Raw genomic sequence first — 21,506 nt, 5'->3', positions numbered from 1 at the left:
CCCAAAATTTTGTGAAAATAAATGTTAAAAGTTAAATAAAAAAAAAAATAAAAAAAAATAAATTGATGTAAGGTGAAGTAGAACCAGGAAAACAATGTATACAGTGACTACAACAATGTAAACAAAAAGAGCAATAAATTGAAATGGAATGCTCTGTAACTAATGACCAGGTGGCCCCAGAGATGAGGAAATGTTTTTGTCAGGTAAGGTGTGATAACTAGGGGTGATGAATACTTCGTACATTGTGAGATGGGGTTTGCTTAAAACTGGGTGTGCGTGGAATGGGTAGGGCAGAGGGGCTCTATCCAGAAACAGCTGTAACATAAAATCAAAAAGCCCTCAGTAAAACTTAAAAAAAAACTATCTCAAAATGAAAAGCTTTGGTTGATGGCATTGCTAAAATCTTGCTTCAAAGGATGGTGAGCTTTGAATTAATTTTGCTCTCAGACTTTCAAAAGTGATTTACTGACAAAGGATAACAGGCTTTACTATAAATACCGAGCCGTGTATTCTGAGACCAAAGGGATTTAAATGAAAAGAGCTTATTTCTTAGTGCCATCACTTGCCTTCCATCAAGGGATTCATTACAGCATTATGTAGTGGAAAGGAGGCTGGCCTTGGAGGAAGGAGACCTTGCTTCATATCCTAGCTCCAACACTTAGCTATATGAACCTGGGGGAGTTACTACCCTTTTCTAAGCCTCAGGTTCCTCATCTCCATAATGGGAATAACAAAGCCCTTTGTCAATGTAATTCCAGATTTTCTCACAACACCCATGTGCCTGGCACCCACCCTACCCCTCACTCCCACTGCTTCTCAGCTTCATTTGTGTGCATGTGTGTGTGTGTGCATATATGTGTGTGTGTGCGTGTGCACATGCACAAATGTGTGTTTGTGTGTGTGTGTGTGTGTGTGTTGCTGTTCCCTGTTAGAACATAAGCTCCTTGAAGGTAGGGATTGTTTTTCTTTTTCCTTGTATTTGTATTCCCAGAATTTGGCACAATACAGGACATGGGCCTTAATAAAGGTCTGTTGACTAACTGAAAAAAATAATTTAAAGCGCTATATAATCCCAAGTTTAATCAACCAACAAGCATTTCTTAAGTGCCTGCCAGGTGACCGGCCCTGAACTGGACATACAAAGACTATTGCAATAATCCATATGGGAGGCGAGGAGGGTCTTGAATCAGTGGTGGTTGTATGAATCGGGAGAAGGGGAAAGATATAGGACACCAGCCTGAGGAGATGGCAGGATACAGGGAAGGCCTGTGCATGTATGTAGGCAAAAGGCAAGGAATGAGTACATAGTGAAAAACTGAAATCAGGGAGAAAGATGAGATGATTGTGGGAGCTATAAACTGGAAGAAGTGACTGGACCTTTGTACATATAGAAGGACTGGCTTTGGCTAGGAGGACCACTTCTTCCTCAAAGACTGGAGGAAAGGAGGAGAGAATAGTAATGATATAAAGGGGATTTGAGATGTAATTAGGAGAGAAGAAGGCAGCTCATGGGGAATAGCCTCAGTTTTTTCAGTGAAGTATGAGGCTACTACCTCAGCTGAGAGTTGGAGCAGTGGGGAGATGATGGGAAGGTTGACCAGATAAAAAATGACTGGGAACAGCTGCCATGGGGAGTTCAATAGAGTACCAGTTTGAGAGTGATGAAAGGGATGGTTTGGGGGCAGTGTGGGGCCCAGTTAAGATTAGATAACATAAATTTGTAGTGAACCCAACAGCACAGTTTTATGACTTTCTCTGGTTTTGTTTTGCATACATGGTTGGGAGTAGAAGAGAAAGATATTGGGATTAATGAGTGGGACAGGGGGGCAAGGGATTCAAGAGTAGGGGATAGTGTTGTTACACTGGTTAACCATAGGGGCATCAGACTGGGAAGAAGGGAAAATGAAGCAACACAGGGGAGATGGCCCAGGACAATTCCGTGGGCTGGTGGGACTGGGGATCACAGGAACGATAAAAAATAAGTTTAGGATGCCTAACGCACAGAAAGACATGAAGTTATGGAAGATGTTGGTGAAGGGATTTTCAGAACTCTTGATCACAGTAACTGAACACCTGTGGGTGATGTTATGCTCAGTGGGTGTGATCACTGTGGTGTGTGATTAAAATGTAAAGGCTTAATGGATACTAGGTTATTGAATTCAATAGTTTCTGATTCTTCCTAATCTAGTCTTTTCTACTGACCTGCTTTTTAATTTTTTAACCAATACCAAATAGTTTTGATAATTACTGCTTTTTTGTATAATTTGTTGTCTGGAAGTGCTATCCCCCTTTCATTCCTACTTTTTTCACTATTATTTTCTTTGAGGTTTCTTGAAAAGAATTTTGTTATTATTTTGCCTAACTCAATAAAGCATCCCATTGAAAGTTTCATTGGCACAATAATAAATTAATTTTATTAGTACTGTTATTCTTATTTTGTGGACGTGCCCCAATAATGAGCAATGAATGATGCTTCATTTGTTTTTAAACTATTCTTTATTTCTTTAAGTGGAGTTTTATAATTATATCTGTGTAGGTACTGAGTTGTGCCTTGGTAGAATGATTCCTAGAAGTTTTACACATTTTAAAAAATTATTTTGAAAGGAACTTCTCTTATTTCCTCCTGGATTTTATTATTAGTATGTAGAAATGCTACTGATTTTTTGTGAGTTTATTTTTCTACTATTACTCTGATAAAGCTATTTATTGTCTCTGGAAAGCATACAATAAAGGGACCTTTTCCTAACTATCTAAATCCAAGAGCAAACATATGTACTGGAGAAAAGTTAAAGAGGCCTTTCCAATAGGAATGGGGTAAAGCAAGAATGCCTATTAACACCATTATTATTTAACACAGTGCTACTAATGCTAGCTGTAGTGATAAGAGAAGAAAGAGAAATAAAAGGAATTAAGATAGGCCAAAGAGAAAAAAATGATCACTTTTTGCGGATAATATAATGGTTTATTTAAAAAAACCCTGAAGAGTCAAACAAAATTTATTGGAAAAAATTAAGATTTTTCAAAGTTGCAAGATGTAAAATAAATTTAAGTAAATCACTAGCATTACTATGTGTTATCAAAAAAAAAAAGGAAGAGCTAGATAGAGAAATTCCATTCAAAATGGCTGTCATACCTATAAAAACAGTTTGGGAATTTATCTATAAAGATTTATCCAGGAGCTATATGAATCCTTTGAAGAAATAAAGGCAGGTCTAACAATTAGAGATACATTAAGTCCTCAATGGTAAGTCAACCCAATACAATAAAAATTAGAATACTACCTATATAAATTTACATATTCAGTATTATAATCAAGGTAATATTTTTGTGGAGGTAGTAAAAATCATAAAGGAATTCATATATGAAGGAACAAAAAGGTGAAGAATCTTAGGAGCTGTGAAAAGAGTGGCAAGGAGAAAGTTCTCTCAGCACCAGGTCTCAAACTGTACTACAAAGCATTAATCATTAAGGCTGGTTAAAAAATAGTGAAGTTGATCAGTGGAACAAATTGTATACAAAACACACAGTAGTGAACAAACACCATAACAGGGTGTTCTGTAAACCCAAGCGCCCCAGTTAAGACTCACTATTTGACATAAACTGATGGGGAAACTGGACAGCAGTCTGGCAGAAATTAGGTTTAGACTAACATGGACAATTGTGGGATTTCTCGATAAGGGATTTATTTTTCATTTTGTTGTCATTGTTTCATGGAGAGGCAATAGGAAGGGGTAGATTCTTAAAAATCAACGATAAAGAGAGGGTAATCTCACAAAAAGATAGCTTCTCATTCTGTATCGAGAATTTAAAAAATGATCAGTAATGAAAGACCTTGTTTTTGTTACTGTTCAGTCATTTCAGTTGTGGCTGACTCTTTGTGACACCATTTGGGGTTTTCTGGGCAGAGATACTGAAGTGGATTGCCATTTCCTTCTCCAGTTCACTTTACATGAGGAAACTGAGGCAAACAGGTTTAACTAACTTGCCCAGGGTCACATAGTTAGCAAGTGTCTGAGGCCAGATTTAAACTCATGAAGATGAATCTTTCTGATCTTAAGCTGAGTGCTCTATCCACTGAACCACCTAGCTGCCCCTTAAAAATAATCCAACCCCTTCATCTGACAGATAAAGAAACTGATTCCTATAGAAGGTTGAGAGTTAGATCTCTCTCAATCAATGGTCTAAGGTCCATTACTAATTCTAGAAGGGAATTCTAAGATGCCTGGACACTATGAAGAACCTCTTCGATTTATAATCAAGGCTTTTTTAGGTTGAACAATGCTTGACCCCTTAAAGAAAAGCATAACAATTAATAGATATTCTGGCATTTTTAAAAAATTACCACAAATACTTTTAATGACTGTTTAGAGCTTTGAAAACTTGTCATTTGTAAACTCACAGCCATAAACATTCCTTTTCATCTGTCGCCTATTGGGCTTTCCCATGCCAAGTTACTAATGGTGTAATTACCAGCCTACTAATTACAGTATAGTAAATTACTAGCAGAATAGGAGTGTGTGCAGAGAATGAGCAGCTCAGAATTCAAGATGGATGAGCCCTTGGTATTGACCAGAATTTTTTAGCTAGCTGTGTGGTGCAACAGATAACGGATTGGACCTGGAGTCAGGGAGATCTGAGTTCAAATTTGACCTCAGACACATAGTAGTTGTGTGGCCCTGGACAAGTCACTTTACCTCTGTCTGCCTTAGTTTCAGCAACTGTAAAATGAAGAATAAAAATGGTATTATACTAGGTAGATAGAATGGGATAGCAGCGACAGAAAAAGGCATAGATAAAGCACTGCAGTAGTTCAGAAGAGGCAGAGATTATGTGTAGATGGCTGTGGGAAAGCTTAATGGAGCAGTTAGCAATAGAACTAGGCTTGGAAGGATGGGGTAGTATTGGGACAGGTAGAAATGGAGCCCAAGAGAAGAATATTTCAGATAGATTTGATACCGTGAATGAAAGCTGGCAAAAACTTGCAGGAGATATTCAGGAATAGGCAATATAGTTTGCCTAACTGTAAAAAAAAGAAGAACATACTTGGTTGTGTAGTCGGTAGAGCACTAGAGTCAGGAGGATCTGAGTTTAAACTCAGCCTCAGGCACATACTAGCTTTGTGACTCTGGGCAAGTCATTTAACTCAGTTTGCCTCTGTTTCCTCATCTGTAAAAAAATGAGCTGGAGAAAGAAATGGCAAACCACTCCAGTATCTCTGCCAAGGAAACCCCAAATGGGGGTCACGAAGAGTTGGATACAACTGAAACAACTGAGCAGCAACCAAAACCCAACAATAACAGTGGAATTTTTCCAGGTTTTTTGGGATGTCTGCAATGCCCTCTATCTCTCACTTCCCCATTGCAATCACTGAGTGTTTATTTTGCATATCTCTTACATTTTCTCATCTGTAACTAAGTCATATTCTAACTATGGGAATGTCAACTCCTGGAGAGTAAGTATTCAGTGTCTTTTGGATTCCTATCACTCATACCAATTGCCTAATATCATATCACTCAGATCTTGCATAGTACCTGGCACTGGATTAATAAATGCTTATAAGTTAAATAAAGCATTGTGAAGAATTAGTAGGCAATTCTTTAAAGAGCTATGACTCCTTTTCTCTTTTAATTTGTTTTAAATTAATTTGTAATTTTAACTTGATTCTCTTTTAATTGGTGGGGAGAGGTTTACTCCATTTACATTAAATGGAATCTGAACCCTATTCTCCATTGTCTCTGCCTCCCTGGCTTTTACTTTCTTGAAGTGGATAAGGACTGCTTCAAGGACTTTGCGGGGGAGGGTAGCCAGAAAAGGGGAGCACAAATCTTGATCTACATTTAGGAGTAGCGAAGCAGCAGAGCAGATGGTATCTTATTTGTCTCTGTATTCCTCCCAGGGCCTAGCACAGCAATAAACTTGTAAATGACAAGCTATGCAAGGTAGTAGATAAGAATGCTTGATTTGGAACCAGTAAGCCTACCTCACAAGGTTGTTTGGAGACTCAAATAAGACAATGCATGTAAAACCCTTTGCAAACCTTAGAAGTTCTATGTACATGTGATCTGGGAGAAGAAAATGAGTGTTTCTCAAATAAATTAAGCAATGAACTTCTTAGACCCATAGACTAGCAAAACCATGAGGAACTCTGGGACATAGAACATAGAATTTTAGAGCTGTCAGAGACCTTAGACATCACCCTGTTTGCAGATACCGAACATGTTGGCTAGGGCCAAATACAGCTCACTTTACCCAGGGAAGGATCCCACTTGAGATGTTTTAGCAAAAAAAGGTTTTTACTTAATTAGCTAGCATACCAGAACTAGTAGGTTAGTAAGAGATCATCCATACACACATGCATACACACACAGTGACCCCTCCCTGTCTGCTTCTTCTCTTGAGTACCTGACAGTTGCCAGGTGACATGCTAACAGGTGAGAATGAATTTATAATTACAAAAATAATGTCATGACTTAAACCTAGCTTGATTTCTGATCATGTGGTCCACCAATGAAAAAAACCCAGTTGCCCTTGATCTAGTATTCTCCTTATTTTATAGATAAGCAAACTGAGCCTTGGGGAGCCTGTAGATTTAATAGCTTAAAGCCGAATGAAGATTTTTGGGACACTCTGACTAACTTGTCCAAGATCAATTAATCAGCAAGTATTTATTAAAGTACCTAATATGTGCTGGGCATTGTAAAGCAAAAGACAATCCCTGCTGTCAAGCACCACATATTCTTTTTTTTAAAAAACACCTTACATTCTAATATGAGAGACAATATGTACATGTACAAGTATGTGCAAGATACATACCAAGTAGACCTGAAGCACCTACAAAGAACAACTAGGTGGTGCAGTGGATAAAGCACCGCTCCTGGATTTAGGAAGACCTGAGTTCAAATCTCACCTCACACACTAAGCTGTGTGACCCTGGGCAAGTCACTTATCCTCTGTTTGTCTCAGGTTCCTTATCTGTAAAATCAGGATAAAAACAGCACCTACCTCCCAGGGTTGTGAGGATCAAATGCGATATTGTTTGTAAAGTGCTCAGTACAGTGCTTGGCACATAATGAGTCACATGTAAATATTAGCTTCTATGGTGGTTTTATCATTATCCCCTTTGGAGGAGAAGGCATTAGCAGCCAGGGGAGGGAGCAGTAGGACTAGCAAAGACCTCCTGCAGAAGGTGGTGCTTGAGCTGAGTCTTGGAAAAAACCAGGAAGTTTAGGACGAAGAACATTCTGGGCACAGGCTACAAGGGCAGGGAGGTGTGTGGCAGGAACAGCAAGTGGGCCAACATGATTGGTATGGAGAGTGTAGAATGAGGAAGAAGGTGTATGAAGACTGGGAAAGCAGGAAGGGACTACATTGTGAGGTGTTTTAAAGACAGAGGACTTTCTTTTCTCTTAGAAGTAACAGGGAGCCATTGGAATTCACTGAGTAGAGGAGAGACAGGAATGAACCCTGGAAGATCACTTTGGTGGCTGAATGGAAGAGGGACTGAAGTGAGTCTTTTATTATGCACCTACTATACTCCAGGAACTATGCTAAGCACATAAAGAAAGGCAAAACACAGTGCTTGCCCTCAAGGGGCTCACAGTCTAATGGAGGACCATGTATACATAACTTTGTACGAACAAGATATAGGCAGGATAAATGAGAAATAATTGACAGAGGGAAGGTACTAGCATTAATGGGGATAGGGATAGCCTTCTTGTAGAAAGGGGAGTGGGGTTTGGCTAAGACTTGAAGGAAATGAGGAAAGCCAAAGGGGAGAGAAGGAGGAGGAGAGAATTTCAGGCATGGGGGACAACCAATGAAAACAAATAGAGTTGGGAAGAGGAGTTTCTTATTTGAGGCACAATGAGGCCATCACTAGATGGCAGAATATATTGGGGTGAGTTAAGGTGTAAGAAGCCCAGAAAGTAGGAAGGTCCAGGTTATGAATGGCTTTGAATGCCAGAGGATTCCACATTTGATCCTAGAAGAAATAGAGACACACTGGAACTTAATGAATAAGGAGATGACATGATTAGACTTTTGCCTTAGGAAGTTCAAGTTGACAGTTGAGTGGAGGAAAGACGGGAGTGGAGAGAGAACGAGAGCAGAGAGAACAACTAGAAAGCTATTGTGATAGTCTAGGCATGAGATGATGAGGACTTGTACCAGGCTAGTGACAGTGCCAGAGGAGAGAAGGAAGTATATAGTTACAACTGCAACTTGTCAGCCTTCAACCTCATGGACATCAGGACTTGGCAAGAGATTGGAAGTCAGAGGTGAGAAGGAGCAAGGAGTTGAGGATGACACCTGGATTGAGAGTCTGGAAGAGATGTTGGTACGCTTGACAGTAACAGGGGAAGTTTTTTTGCAGGGGAGAAGATAATGAATTCAGTTTTCATGTTGAATTTGAGATGTATAAAGGATATCCATCCAGATCAAAGTATGCAACCGGAAGTTTGTGATGGGACATCCATCGAAGAGAGACTTTAGGTAGAGAGACCACTGAGTAGGCTATAGCAGTAACTGAAAGATAACAAGGATCTGAGGTAGAGTGAAGCCTGAGTGAGCAGAGAGAAGGGGAAGTACATTTGAGAGAGGTGGATATGAAATAACAAGATTTGGCAGCTGGTGACATATATACAGTGAGGGAGAAGTTGAGGATAACACTGAGATTATGAACCTAAGGATGGTGGTGCCTTCAGCATTCAAGGAAATGTGGAAGAGGGGCAGGTTTTTTTTTGTGGAAAGATAACACACTCTATTTTGGATGTGTTAGACTTGAGATGTGTAAGGAACCTCCAGTTCAAAGTATCCAAGAGAGACAACTGAGCCCATGGTAGCTGATGAGGTCACTGAATGAGAGGGTGTAGTGAAAAGAGTGCCTACAACAGAGCCTTGAGGGATACCCACAGTCAGAAGGTATGCCGTAAAGATCCAGCAAAAGAGAATGAGAAGTGGTCAGACACATAGGAGGAGAACCAGGAGAGAGCAGCGCCATGAAAACTGGGAGACAAGACAGTATCCAGGAGGGCAGACAATAATGTCAAATGCTACAGAGATGTCAAGAAAGATGGGGCTTTAGAAAACAATGTTAGGTGTAGCCATTGGTTGATCATTAGTAATTTTGAAGAGAGCAGTTTCCATTGAAGAATGAGGTAAGAAATCAGATTGCAGATGATACTTAGGAGAGAGGAAAAGGAGAGAAAATGGGGGCACTGAGTATAGATAACTTTTTTAAAAAACAAATTTATTTTTCATTTTCAACATTCACTTACCTAAGTTTTAAATTTTCTCTGCTTCCCTCCCCTTTTCCCCTCCCCAAGATGGTGTGCAATCCAAAATAGGATCTACATGTCCATTCTCATTAAACATATTTTCACATTAGTCTTGTTATATGAAAGAATTAGAATGTATGGGAGGAACCAGGAGAAATGGAGATAACTTTTTTTCAAGGATTTTTCAAGGATTTCAAGGGGAGGAAAGATGGAGGATAATAATTAGCATGAATGGTTAGGATCTAGTGAGGTTTGTTTTTTAAGGATGAAGGAGACTTGGCATGTTTGTAGGAAGCAGAAGAAAAGCCAGTATAGGGAGAGAGTGAGGGGAGGAGAGGGGGAGGGAGGGGGGGAGAGAGGGGGGAGATAGAAAGAGAGAAGAGAGAGAGAGAGAGAGAGAGAGAGAGAGAGAGAGAGAGAGAGAGAGAGAGAGAGAGACTGAGGGAGAGAGGATGTCAACAGAGGTAATTTTCTGGAGAGGATGAAATCATAAGCAGACAAGTTGACCTTGGCAATGAAAAGGGTTGAATGAAGAGAAAGAGAAGATAGTGAGGATGATGTCAGACTGGGCAGGGTGTGGGGGGGAAGTTGAGATACAGGAAGAGGAAGAAGATGGAGCTCAGGGTGAATGGCTTTGATTCTCTCAGTTAAATATAAAGCATAGTCCTCAGTCAGTAGAGTGATGTAAGGGGGTGCTCTGGAGGACTTAAGGAGAGAAGGTTAGGAGTAGCATTCTGGTGAGTGGAGTAGAGAATCAACTGGGGAGGAAAAGGACCACTTTGCTGCTAGAAGGGCTAGGTTGAGATTAGATAACATTCCTTCTTATTTGATCTCTCCTTGATCCCACTAGTTCCTAATAGATACCCTCCTTTTGGGCACTCTCCAGTCAGTGTGCCTCGTCTAAATTTGTGCTTCATACAAAAAAGCCATTTCCTAAATAGATGTCAAGTTGAATCTATTTTAAAGGAGCAAAATTGGGATTTGAATTCAGATTCTGACTCCAAATCCACTACTCATGTCTACTGCAGAGCTCCTGCCAAGACAAGGTTTTAATTCCAAACCCCACGACAAATGTCTTCTCTACAGTGCAAACCCGAAGAGTGCCCTGGTAAACAAACATGGCCTCCTTCCTCTGTCTGACCTCAGCTCAAGTCTGCAGGCAGCTTGAGTCTGAAGTACCAGGTGCTGGGTCTGGATTATCCACTCCCTGCCGAGCACACAGCACTGCCTCACTGCCTTCCACTTTCTTCCAGTGCTCCTCTCTGGCCGGCAGCCAAAGAGCTCTCCAACTACAGTGTTCCCATGGATACTTGCCTCTCTCCCAGACAGTCTCCATCACTCAGTGCAGATGGTCAAAGGCTGTCACTTTTATTCACTGGGCATTGAACAGAATCGGCTGCTGTGATTGTGCCCTGATCACTTTTGCAATCAGACTCCCAGTCTGGCTCCTTTCTTGTTCTTCTTCAGCAGGGAAATCTATGCTTTTATGGATACGTTTGCCTAAAGCAGGGAACAGAAGAACTTCCCCAGCCCAGTTTCAACTCAAAGATAACATTTTCTGACCAGATTCAGATATAGCTTTTTTTTTAAATGGTGGTCACCTTGCAGACATAAGATATTCTTGTTTTCCCCTTACAGGAGGGTTCTAAGAAGTAGAATGTTGGAACTGAAAATGTCAGAGATGATTTATTCCCAAAACGTCCAACCAGTGGTCCACAGGGCCAAAAGAAACCTCCTGGAAATGTTTAGTTTTTTTTTTTTAACCTTATTAGTACATATGAACAGGACTAGATCGCTGGATAATTGTGTAACTGATATCCAGGAGGTCAGAGGCTGACAACTAGTAATTGTAACTGTAAACAACCTGTGTGCCTCTAAACACACAGGGATTTCTGATTATGTGGTCCAAAGAGAAAGGAAGAAAGAAGTGACTTTAACTCAAGTTCACATGGTGGCAGAACTGATGGTGGGAGGTGTGGAGGTGAATCCAGGTCACCGCACATTAGAGCTGGAAGAGACCTTAGAAACAAGTTCATTCTACTCCTTAATTGTACAGAAGAGGAAACTGAGGTACGGAAAGGGAAATGTCATACAGCTAGCAAGCAGTAGAACTGTGACTGATTCCAAATCCATGGTTCTTGCCACACTAGCACCCAGGCTCCTTTAATTTTTTTTTCTTTTAGAGAAGCTATATGGCTACAACTTGTCGCTTGGAACTGAAATCACCAAACTGCTCTGTGATTTATAGATTGCCCTTGACTGATGCAGAGGAAACATTTGGTTTGGCCAACAGACTGTGTGCCACCATGCTTTGTCAGAGGTTTTCAAGCAAAAGCTGGATAACAACTTGTGGCCACGTACATTATTAATAACGGAGATTCTTTTTTTGCATGCGTGAAGACTGCAGAGGTCCTCTATTCTGAAAAGATGATTTTGTGGTGCCAGGGACCAAATGCTTTAAGAAAGTCCTTCACGATTACAATTCCCTTTGGGGTTACTGGGTTACCTCCTGTGTAGCTCCTGCTGCTGGTGTGGGGGAGATAACTGACTTGGAGTCAGGAAGCTGAGTTACAATCTGAGTGTTGCCACTTACTGACTAGTTACTCTATCCCTTAAGCCTCAATTCCTTCATCTATAAAATGTCAATCATAATGTTTGTCTTATTCAACCTCCTACAGCTGTAGTAAGACAAGCATTATGTGAATCTTTTCTGTTGTTAATAATACTCATGTTTCTTGAGCACGTGAAGGATGACAGAGCTCTTTGCTTGTAACATGCCTGTGAGATAAGGAGACTCAGGACTATTACTTCATAATGCCTTAATTCAATGACCTGCGATTTCATGGGCATTAAGTCCCTGCCCATGGACTCAAGAACTTGGTAGACAGCCTTCAAGAGTGGTTATAACTGAAAAATCACCACCCTCCACAGGCAACCTGGTGAGGAGCCTTTCCAAACGTCACTCTACTGGTTCATGGATCCACCAACCATCACTGAATTCAGTGCAAGAATTTTTATCCCCATTTAATCTCGTTCCTTCTTTTCCTTCTACAAATGCTTCCACTAGTTCTGGTTTGCAAACCTTAAAGCAACATATAAATGTGAGCTACTGTTATTACTGTTCCTAGTTCAGCCCCCTGGGCACTTATTTGTACTTATAGCCACTCTCCCTCATTGATTGTCAGATCTGCTAAGAACTAATACTACACAATGGGGCTTCCAGTGCCAGCATAGTCTTCCTTGCCATCAGACACAAATTTATAACCCATTATCTGTGAGTACAAAGAAGGTTCTCATGCTGGAATTAGCTTCCATCCCCCATTTCAGATGTAAAGAAACATACTAGATGGTCTCTGAGAGTCCTTTCAGTTCTAAATTCTTTGGTCTTGTTTTGCTCTGAGGAGGAAATGAATATTTTACAGAATTAGGCAGATGATGAGCTAGGGATCCTCTAACGTTTAATCAGCTAACTTGTCTCTTGGAAGGGTCAGAACAGCATAATCTTAGGAAGAGTTATGTTTTCTAGGACATTTGCCTATAATCAATAATTCCTTAATTATTGATGTTCAGTCATTTCAATTGTGTCCAATTGGGGTTTTCTTAGAAAAGATACTGGAGTGGTTGGCCATTTCCTTCTCCAGCTCATTTTACAGATGAGGAAACTGAAACAAACAGGGTTAAGTGACTTGCCCAGGGTCATATAGCTATTAAGTATTGAAGGCCATCTTTGACCTCAGGAAGATGAGTTCTCTTGACTCCAGGTCTGGCACTCTACCCACTGCACCACCTAGGTACCCCATTTACTTAATAATGAACATTAAATGGAAAAAGTTCTGTAACCAACTTGGGTTCTAATTACAATTCTTCTACCAACTCTGTGCCCTTGACCAAGACACTTCTCCTCAGGCAAGTCATTTCCTCAGTCTGGGCTGTAGTTTTCTCTTCAGTAAAATCAATGAATTGAATTAACAGATCTCTATGGCCTCTTGCAGCTGATCTATTCTATGATGCTAAATTCTAAGGAAGTACAAAGCATCTTTCAGACCATCCTGAAAACTGGCTTAACAACTGGTTACCACCTTGTCTTGCCAATACCTCATGAAAATGAATATCACTTACAATCCCAGTTTCCAGAATTACTATTAGCTGTGTGTCACTGGGCAAGTTAGTTTCTGCTAAAAGCTTCTGCTGCCTCATTTGTAAAATGTGAGTGATCATATGTGTACCCTCTATATCACAGGAATGTTATAAGAAGGTGCTTTTAAGACCTTGGAGTACTGAATAAAGGGGAATGACCATCATACAACTGGAAAAGTAGACTGGAGCCAGGCTATGGAGGGCCTTGGATGCTGGGCAGAAACTGTATTTAATCCTAGGGGCAGTGAAGATTCCTGAGCCAAGAAGAAACATGCTCAGACCTTTCCTGTTGGGTTAATGCCTCTGGATGTCAGGTTCTTTTTCTATTACATGAGGGGTTTGGACTAAGATTCCCTCCACCTGTCTAGTCAATGATCTGCCACATTCTACGTGTGGAACAACCTATAGACCTTTTTATTTTTAGTTCATTTTTTTCCTCCACAAATCCAGGAATAGTGAATACATGTCCCCTATATTTCAGAGGGTTCTTATGAGGAAAATGCACTGGAAACGATACAGCTTGTATGGTGAACTTACTGACTTAGCTCTCTGGCTTGCTGTGCAACTCCAAAAATGCAGAGTGGGTACAAAGTACTCAGTAAATATAAGTTGCTATTTCTATGACTACAACTGACTTGAATTTCTAGAGATGTTATGAAGTAAATTACAGTGTTCTGTAGCATATGAAAGAGCTCGGCAAAGTTATACCAAACGTGCCCAACTCTTAGGAGAGTCCATGGAGGCTTTAGGAAAAAGTCAGTAGAATGCTGCCAAATCAGCCCAGAAATCTGGCTGCAAATACTGCAGGTTCTGGGGTAGAAGCAGCCATATTTTGCAGACAGTCAACCCACTCTGTAGCTGGTGGCATCAAAATAGAATAAAAAAAACAACAACCAGTGATTTAGCAGATTTAGGTAAATTACTTAATACTCACTTAAAGATCATTCCTATTTCAAATTTGTTGCAGCAGAAAGATTTGAGGATAGTTCAGACATTTTTGCTAGCTATAGGACCTTAAGCAAGTTCCAGGATCCCCGACTGGCTTCCTTACTTGTGAAAATAAAACAGCTGGACAACCAGATCTATAAGGTGGCATTTCGCTCCAACATTCTGATTACTTCAAGACAATGTGTGTTGGAAAGATTACCGGACTTGTCAGAAGACCTGGGTAAACTCTTGTGCTCTCTCTCTCTGACTCAGTTACTGCCTTTGTAAAATGGGAAGAATCCTACCCATCTCACAGACTAACAGAGTTTTAGAGCTAGAAGGAATCTACTTGGTCATCCTAGTCTGATTTCCTCCTTTTACGTAGGAGGAAGCTGAGGTCCAGAGAGGGAAATGGTTTGCCCATGGTCTCCACTTTGCACAGTTCTGCCTCACTTCAATCCAATTTACTTGCAAGTCAAGACATCACCCTACTGATATCATTGGTCCACTTCAACAACAAAGGACTAGCAAGAACAATGAAAACAAGAATGACAAGAACCACCGGCACCACCATGAATGAGTGGTAGAGCTTAGACAGGAACTCTGCATGTCATGGTACTTAGAATGGTGTTGGTCTCAAAGTGTCTTTGTGAAGCTCAAACATAATAATGAATATACAACATTACGCAATCATAAGATGTTTTATATTAGTTTTTAAAATTATTATTATTAATAACAAATCTTAGTTTCAACAAGAATTTTAACCTTCCAGGAGTCACTTTAAGCAGAGCTATGCTTTTGTAGATATGAACTGATAGGCAGAAAATCCAATTTCTATACACAGCAAAAACTGGCATACAACCATTAGAGCTTAGGGCTTCCCAGATGCCTGCTAATCTAAAAATGCAAATTAGAAAAATTCTATATGTGCATTTTTATGGTTGTTTTTACAAGGTCAGAATGCTTGTTCCTGAGTGACTCGGAGCCTATGGTTAATATAATACATGGTAGGCTATGGTGGTAATTTAAGGTTAATGGTGTTTGGGGGAAGAGTTAAAGATCTTTCCTGCCCATTACTAGACCTCAATTCCTTTTGTTAATTTCTGTTGAGGCACTGAGTCAGAGGGTCATGTCCTCCAGGTCTGTAAAGTATATAAGTACTCTGAGGTGAGGTGTTACTTTGGGGCTTACTCATTGGAAGTGTTTGTTTGGCCAGACAAGACTCTGGGCAGCTGCTAAGGAGCCCCCCTGGCTTTGATAACCCTGTGGTAACTATGTATGTAATAGTCAGACAGTTGGATCTGTCTGTTGATCTTTGTTTCTCTGTTTACATTTTCTCTGAAGTTCAGGGTGCTGATTTTTCCCCTTGAACTAAGTGAATGATGTATGTGCTTGATTCAAGTGATTGTTGACCCTGCAAAAACTCCTTTCCTTTTAGAAAAGCAAATCAAAGAACCTGTGATAGCAGGCCATCCTGGATGTGTTAGGATGCTTGCTTTTACATAGGCACCATGATGTATGTATATATATGTGTGTGTGTGTGTTTGTGAATAAAATATATAATATATAAAAATATACATATATAAAATGATAATTCTTGATTTACTGTGTATTTGTATGTATATATACATATGCATATATATGTATATTATATATATAATTAAGTCCAGTGTTCTTTCCACTGTATCAGACTTGCTATTAAAAATCTCAAATTGAAGTATATCAGGATTCCCATTATATGTTGCATCATATATATATATATATATATATATATATATATATATATATACACACATACATACATATGTGTGTATATATAACAGGATATCATTCTAATTCTTGAATTTGTTATTTAAATATTTTATATATACACACAAACATATGCATACATATATTTAAAATGTTCCTGTTTTATACACATATGCACACAAACACAAATTTAAGATTGTGAATACGTCTGGTATATGTCGTATAGTATGAAGAAGACAAGTGGGTTTGGAGTCAGAAGCCTTGATGCAGGGTTGCAGATGCACAGAATGTCAGAGCTGAGGAAAAGCTTATTCAGACCTAAAGGATGAGCTTCTTGAGATCAACATTCATAGTGTCTCTAACATTACTCACAGAACCTAGTATATCGCTAGGCATATAATGAATGCTCAATAAATATCTGTTCAACTTAGAGAGAACCAAGCCTGCATAATTTCATTCAGAGTCCTTCCCTCCTTTTTCAGTCTTCTTACGCCATACCACCCCCCACCCCCAGCAACATGCACTCCTCAGTTCAGTGACACTGGCCTTCTGACTCTTACACAAACAAGACATTCCACCTTTGTAGACCTTCAGTTTGGTAGCTGGCCTAATATCGCTTCTCTCCCACATTTTCCTTTAGAGCCTCCCAAATACTGAACTAACTCCAATCATCTGTATTTCAACTTCATCATTTATGTGTACATCTCTGGAAAACATACTGCCAAGGTAAGTGAACTTATCAACAGTATTCAAAATCTCTCCATTTGCTGTAGTTGATGGTTTTATGTATGGATGGTGTGGTACTGGCTGGTGGAGAACCTCTATTTTCTTAGCGTTAATTGTCAGGCCAGAATGAACACCAGCAGAATTCCTACTCTATTGTATCTCTGCCTCAGAGGCTGCATTGAGTTCACAATCATCTGCAAACAAAAAGTCACACACCAACTCTCCCTCCATTTTGGTCTTTGTAGCCTTTTCAAGTTTAATAATTTACCATCAGTACAGCAGCTGGCCTTGATGCTTCACAGGTTTGTCCTTATTAAAGGTATTTGACAACATGACTGAAAATAGCGTGCTAAAAACCATGGGAGCAAGCACACAGCCCTGCTTCACTCCACTGGTGATTGGGAAAGTGTAAGAACATGTTCATTATCCAGAAACCGTGCAAGTATGTTGTCAGGGACCTGGTGTACAATACTAATGAACTCCCAGCAACCAAATGTTGCCACGATCTTCCACAATCCCACATGACTGACACAATCAAAGGCCTTGGTCAAATCAATGAACATTGTTTATAGACCTCTCTTCAGCTCCTGGCATTTTTCCTGGAGCTGCTGGGTAGCAAATACCATATCAATTATTCTTTGGCCCTTTCTGAAGCCACATGGGCTCTCAGGTGGATGACCATCTTCTAGGTGAAGGATTGGCCTATTGTGGAAGATTCTAACAAGAATCTTACAAATCATGGCTTAGAGAGACACTGTCCTGTGATTATCTCAATCTACTTCCTTTACCTTTATAGAGATGGACAAGGGAGATGTCCTTGGACTCCTGGGGAATAACCTCCTCTTTCCAAAATTTGAGTCAGCTTTTCTATAAGCAGAGGACCCCTGCCTTGTAAACCTCAGCTGGAATAGAATCAACACCAGGTGCTTTGCCACAGGAGAGGAGCTGAATGGAATTCAAAACCTCTGCTTCAGTTGAAAGTTTAGCTAAAAAGAGATTGGCTTCAACCTAAGGTATAAATTAATGACCTCAGCATTGATGGATGATGGTCTGTTGAGAACATTATGGAAGTGTTCAGCCCATCTCTCCAGGATCATGTCCTTATCATTAATCAATGTGGTTCCACCATCACTGAGTCGTTGAGATGCACTATATAGGTCTTTGGCCCATTAATAATCTTCAGGCTATCATAAAAGCACTTTGAGTGGTTACTATTGAGGTAAAACTGAATTTCATCTGCCTTCTTACTGAGCCCAGAATCCTGCATCTCCCCAAGCTTTGCTTGCACTTTGCTTCTGATGGAAATAAATGCTGCCTTTTTGGGACTGAAGAACTATTCTGCTGGTAAGCCCTGTGGAGTTCTCATTTTTTTACTTACCAGCTTCTGAATTTCTCCATCATTTTTGTCAGACCAGTCTTGGTGTTTATGGGTATTCTGGCTCAGATGAGTAAATGCAATGCTGTACATAAATCCCTGAAAGCTACCTACTCCTTTTTTGATCTGCTGCTAAACCTGTGTTGGCTTAGCTTTCCCTCTAATTTAACAATGATTTTTTTTTTTTGCACACAAAGAGCTCTAATCTGTTGACAATAAGTCTTCTGGTAGTTGTCATGCCTTGGGGGCTCTGCTTTTATTGATTATGAATATTTAGCTTGGAGAGGATAGAGGATAAGTCCAGCTCTTTGCCACAGAGCCCCTTAGTCATTCTCACATTTTATCTTTTCTTCTTAAAATGACATAGTCTATTAAATGCCAGTGCTTGTTATGAGGGAACATCCATGAAGTTGTATTGCTTTTAGGCAAATGGAAGACAGTGTTGGAGGCACAAGTCTAGTAGTAAGTAAACATTGCTATTGCTGTTTTTGACTCCATTCCTCCCAAGGACTCCCTGCCATGTCTGGTAGTCTATGCCCACTCTTACATTAAAGTCATTCAGAATTATAATCTTGTTCTCTTTTGGTACATTGATGATAAAGTCTTCGTATAATTTTTCTTTGACCTCATGAAGGTCTGTCATTGTGGGAGCATATGCACTGATGATGGTGGCACAGTGCTTTCCTGCAAGTGGCAATCACATTGTCATGAGCCTGTCATTCACTCTCTTTGGCAGGCATACAAGCCTGTTGACTAGATTAGTTTTGATCGTAAAACCTCTACCAGCTTCATGGTGCTCCCCTTCACTGCAGTCACTCCATAAAAACATGTATCCAGCTCAAAATTCAGTAAGCTGGCCTTCATCTGCTAGCCTTGTTTCGCACAAGGTTGCTATCTGGATGTGTCGCTGTCGAGTTCTCTCACAACAAGAATTATTTGTCTTTCAACTGGATTTTGTGCTGTCTATAAATGTGCATGTATTCCATGTACTGATGGTGACTGGAATCATCTTTGCAGAAGTTTTTGTACATTTTTTTTTGTGTGTTTTGACCACAAGGTGGGATTTCTGTGTGCTACAGTAAGTGGACTTGGGTTGGTGAAGCAGACAATTTTCTAGCCCCTTCCTTACCCTAGGAGTTGAGCAATGTGGTCCTTAAAAAAGGCTACTCAGACACCCAGGATGCTGCTAAATCCCACTGCTGCTTCTGTCCAGTGAGAAGACAACTCTATAGCCTGGGCCACCTGTGTGCATGGATGTGACTATAGCTCCCAGAGTATGTGCATCTGTTGCTTCATCGCTTGCCCATCTCCAAAGGACTTTGAGGTAGGGAAAAATGGTAAAATGGTAAGGGTGATATCTTTTGATTCACATATAAATTGGATTTAAGTGAGGCAAAGTTTCACAAAGTTGTAAGACCTCACTCCCTCTTCCAGAGTCATCTGAGTCCAGTGGCATGACAAGGTCAACACAACTGGTAATGGCTCAGAATGCAGGGGATGACCTTGGGTTCTTCTATGTTTAACCAATGTCTAACATCGTCCACAGCACCTGCTTCAGTCACCTTTATGACTGTTGGAACTATGCTCTCATCTGCCCATTCAGGTGAGGGAAGTCTTCCCCTACTTGTGGTAGATACCCTCCCAACTCATAAGGGGTTGAGACCCCTCGGTTATCCTCAATCCGGTTAGCCTGTCTGCTGAAAGGGTTTGCCAGGGTGTGTGGACTTCTTGGAGGCACAGGTGAAAGTTGGGTGAATCAGGTAGACACTAAAGGTGGAAAGCAGCCCTGAAAAGGGTTTGGCAGCCTTTACCCTAGAGGTGCTAATCTTTCCTGAACACACTCTACACCCCTCTTAGCCAATACAAATGAACAGAATTTGGAATCAAGTCCTAATTTTTTAAAAGTCTGAACTGTATAGTTCTATTAAAAACAAAAAAGTATATTGTAATTTTTAGACAAAATTGTGAAAACATATGAAAATATATTTGTTTTGTGTTCCCTTTTGCTCTTTTCCTTCTTATAAAGTTTAGTTATTTAAATATTGTCAAAGATAAGGCCTACTTTTTCCCCAATTTTGCTCTCCTCACTTTGTATTACTTGATATACCTACTTGATATACCTGTTTTGTGTTCTTCATACTTGTCATTTTCCAGGTGCACAATATAATCTATTTACAATTTTTAAAATGTGCATCTATATCTTGAGTTTTTACATTGCCTTAATTTCCATATATACATATAGGGATAAAGACATACATACATACATATGCATATGTCTACTAGAGAAGGAAATGGCAAAACACTCCAGTATCCTTGCCAAGAAAAACCCATGGATTGTAGGGTTCAGGGGGTCAGGAAAAGTTGGACATGACTGAATGACTGAACAACATATCTACATGTATATATGTAAATCTATCTATCCACCTGTATATAGCCCTTCTCCCCTTCTCCCTAGAGTTATTGCTAATAACAAAGAACAAGATAAAAAAATTCAGCAAAATTAACCAACACATCAACTAAGCATCAAACAATCAAGCATTTGTCAAGTACCTACTCTGCGTGGGACATTGTACTAGAGCAGATGCACTGTTCCACACCCACAGTCCCTCAATTCTGCAAGGGAAGGAGGGAGAGACATTTTCTCTTCTCCTATTTCCTCAGTCATTAAAGTCATGCAGCATTCAGTTTTGTCAACCTTTTGTTCCTTCCCATTGACCTTGCTACAGTTAATGTGAATCCTCTCTTCCCCATCCCCCGCCCCCATTTCTGCCTCTCAATTCTAATCCTTCTTGACTTCTCTATAGCATTTCACACCTTTGATTATCCTCTTCTTCTAGATACTCTCCTTCTCCCCATCTGCTCTCTCCTGGTTCTCTTACTACCTGGCTGACGGCTACTCAGTCTCCTAATGCTGAATCTTCTCCAGGTCACACCCAGCCCCTACGCCCCTACCCCAGTCCTTCAGTCACAGGCTTTCTCTTCCATCTGATACTACCTTCCCTCTACTCTGTATATATCTTGTATGTACATAGTCATTTTCATGTTGTCTTTCCCATTAGAACATGAGGTCCTTGAGGTTAGGGACCTGATTTTGCCTCTCTTTGTGTCTCCTTTATGTAAGTACACATATATATGTCTTCCCATACTTCTCTGTATTCTTCATATTCATTATGTTTTTATTATATTTATTTTATATTTTAATTAATTAATTTAAAAGTTATTTATTTAGAAATAATTTAATTATAATTTAATTTATTTAAATATATTTTAAAATATTTGTGTACCTGTTTTCTTGTTTTAATGTACTTTTTCTGGAA

At 39.9% G+C, this 21,506-nt stretch overlaps 1 protein-coding gene and 1 long non-coding RNA gene across 4 annotated transcripts in view; one reads left to right on the top strand and one right to left on the bottom strand.

Moving 5' to 3' along the window:
• Window positions 1–21,506, top strand: part of LOC140505146 (uncharacterized) — a 110,037-nt gene that overhangs the window by 50,060 nt on the left and 38,471 nt on the right. Inside the window, exon 2 of the long non-coding RNA XR_011967392.1 lies at window positions 16,729–16,814. This is a non-coding gene — a long non-coding RNA (uncharacterized lncRNA). The remainder of the gene's footprint in view (window positions 1–16,728; window positions 16,815–21,506) is intronic.
• Window positions 1–21,506, bottom strand: part of MAP6 (microtubule associated protein 6) — a 93,799-nt gene that overhangs the window by 59,069 nt on the left and 13,224 nt on the right. The gene's annotated exons all lie outside the window — the stretch shown is intronic.

This window comes from Notamacropus eugenii, chromosome 5 (genome assembly GCF_028372415.1).
Source record: "Notamacropus eugenii isolate mMacEug1 chromosome 5, mMacEug1.pri_v2, whole genome shotgun sequence".
Classification (NCBI taxonomy): Eukaryota; Metazoa; Chordata; class Mammalia; order Diprotodontia; family Macropodidae; genus Notamacropus; species Notamacropus eugenii.
This window is presented reverse-complemented; position numbering and strand designations above follow the sequence as displayed.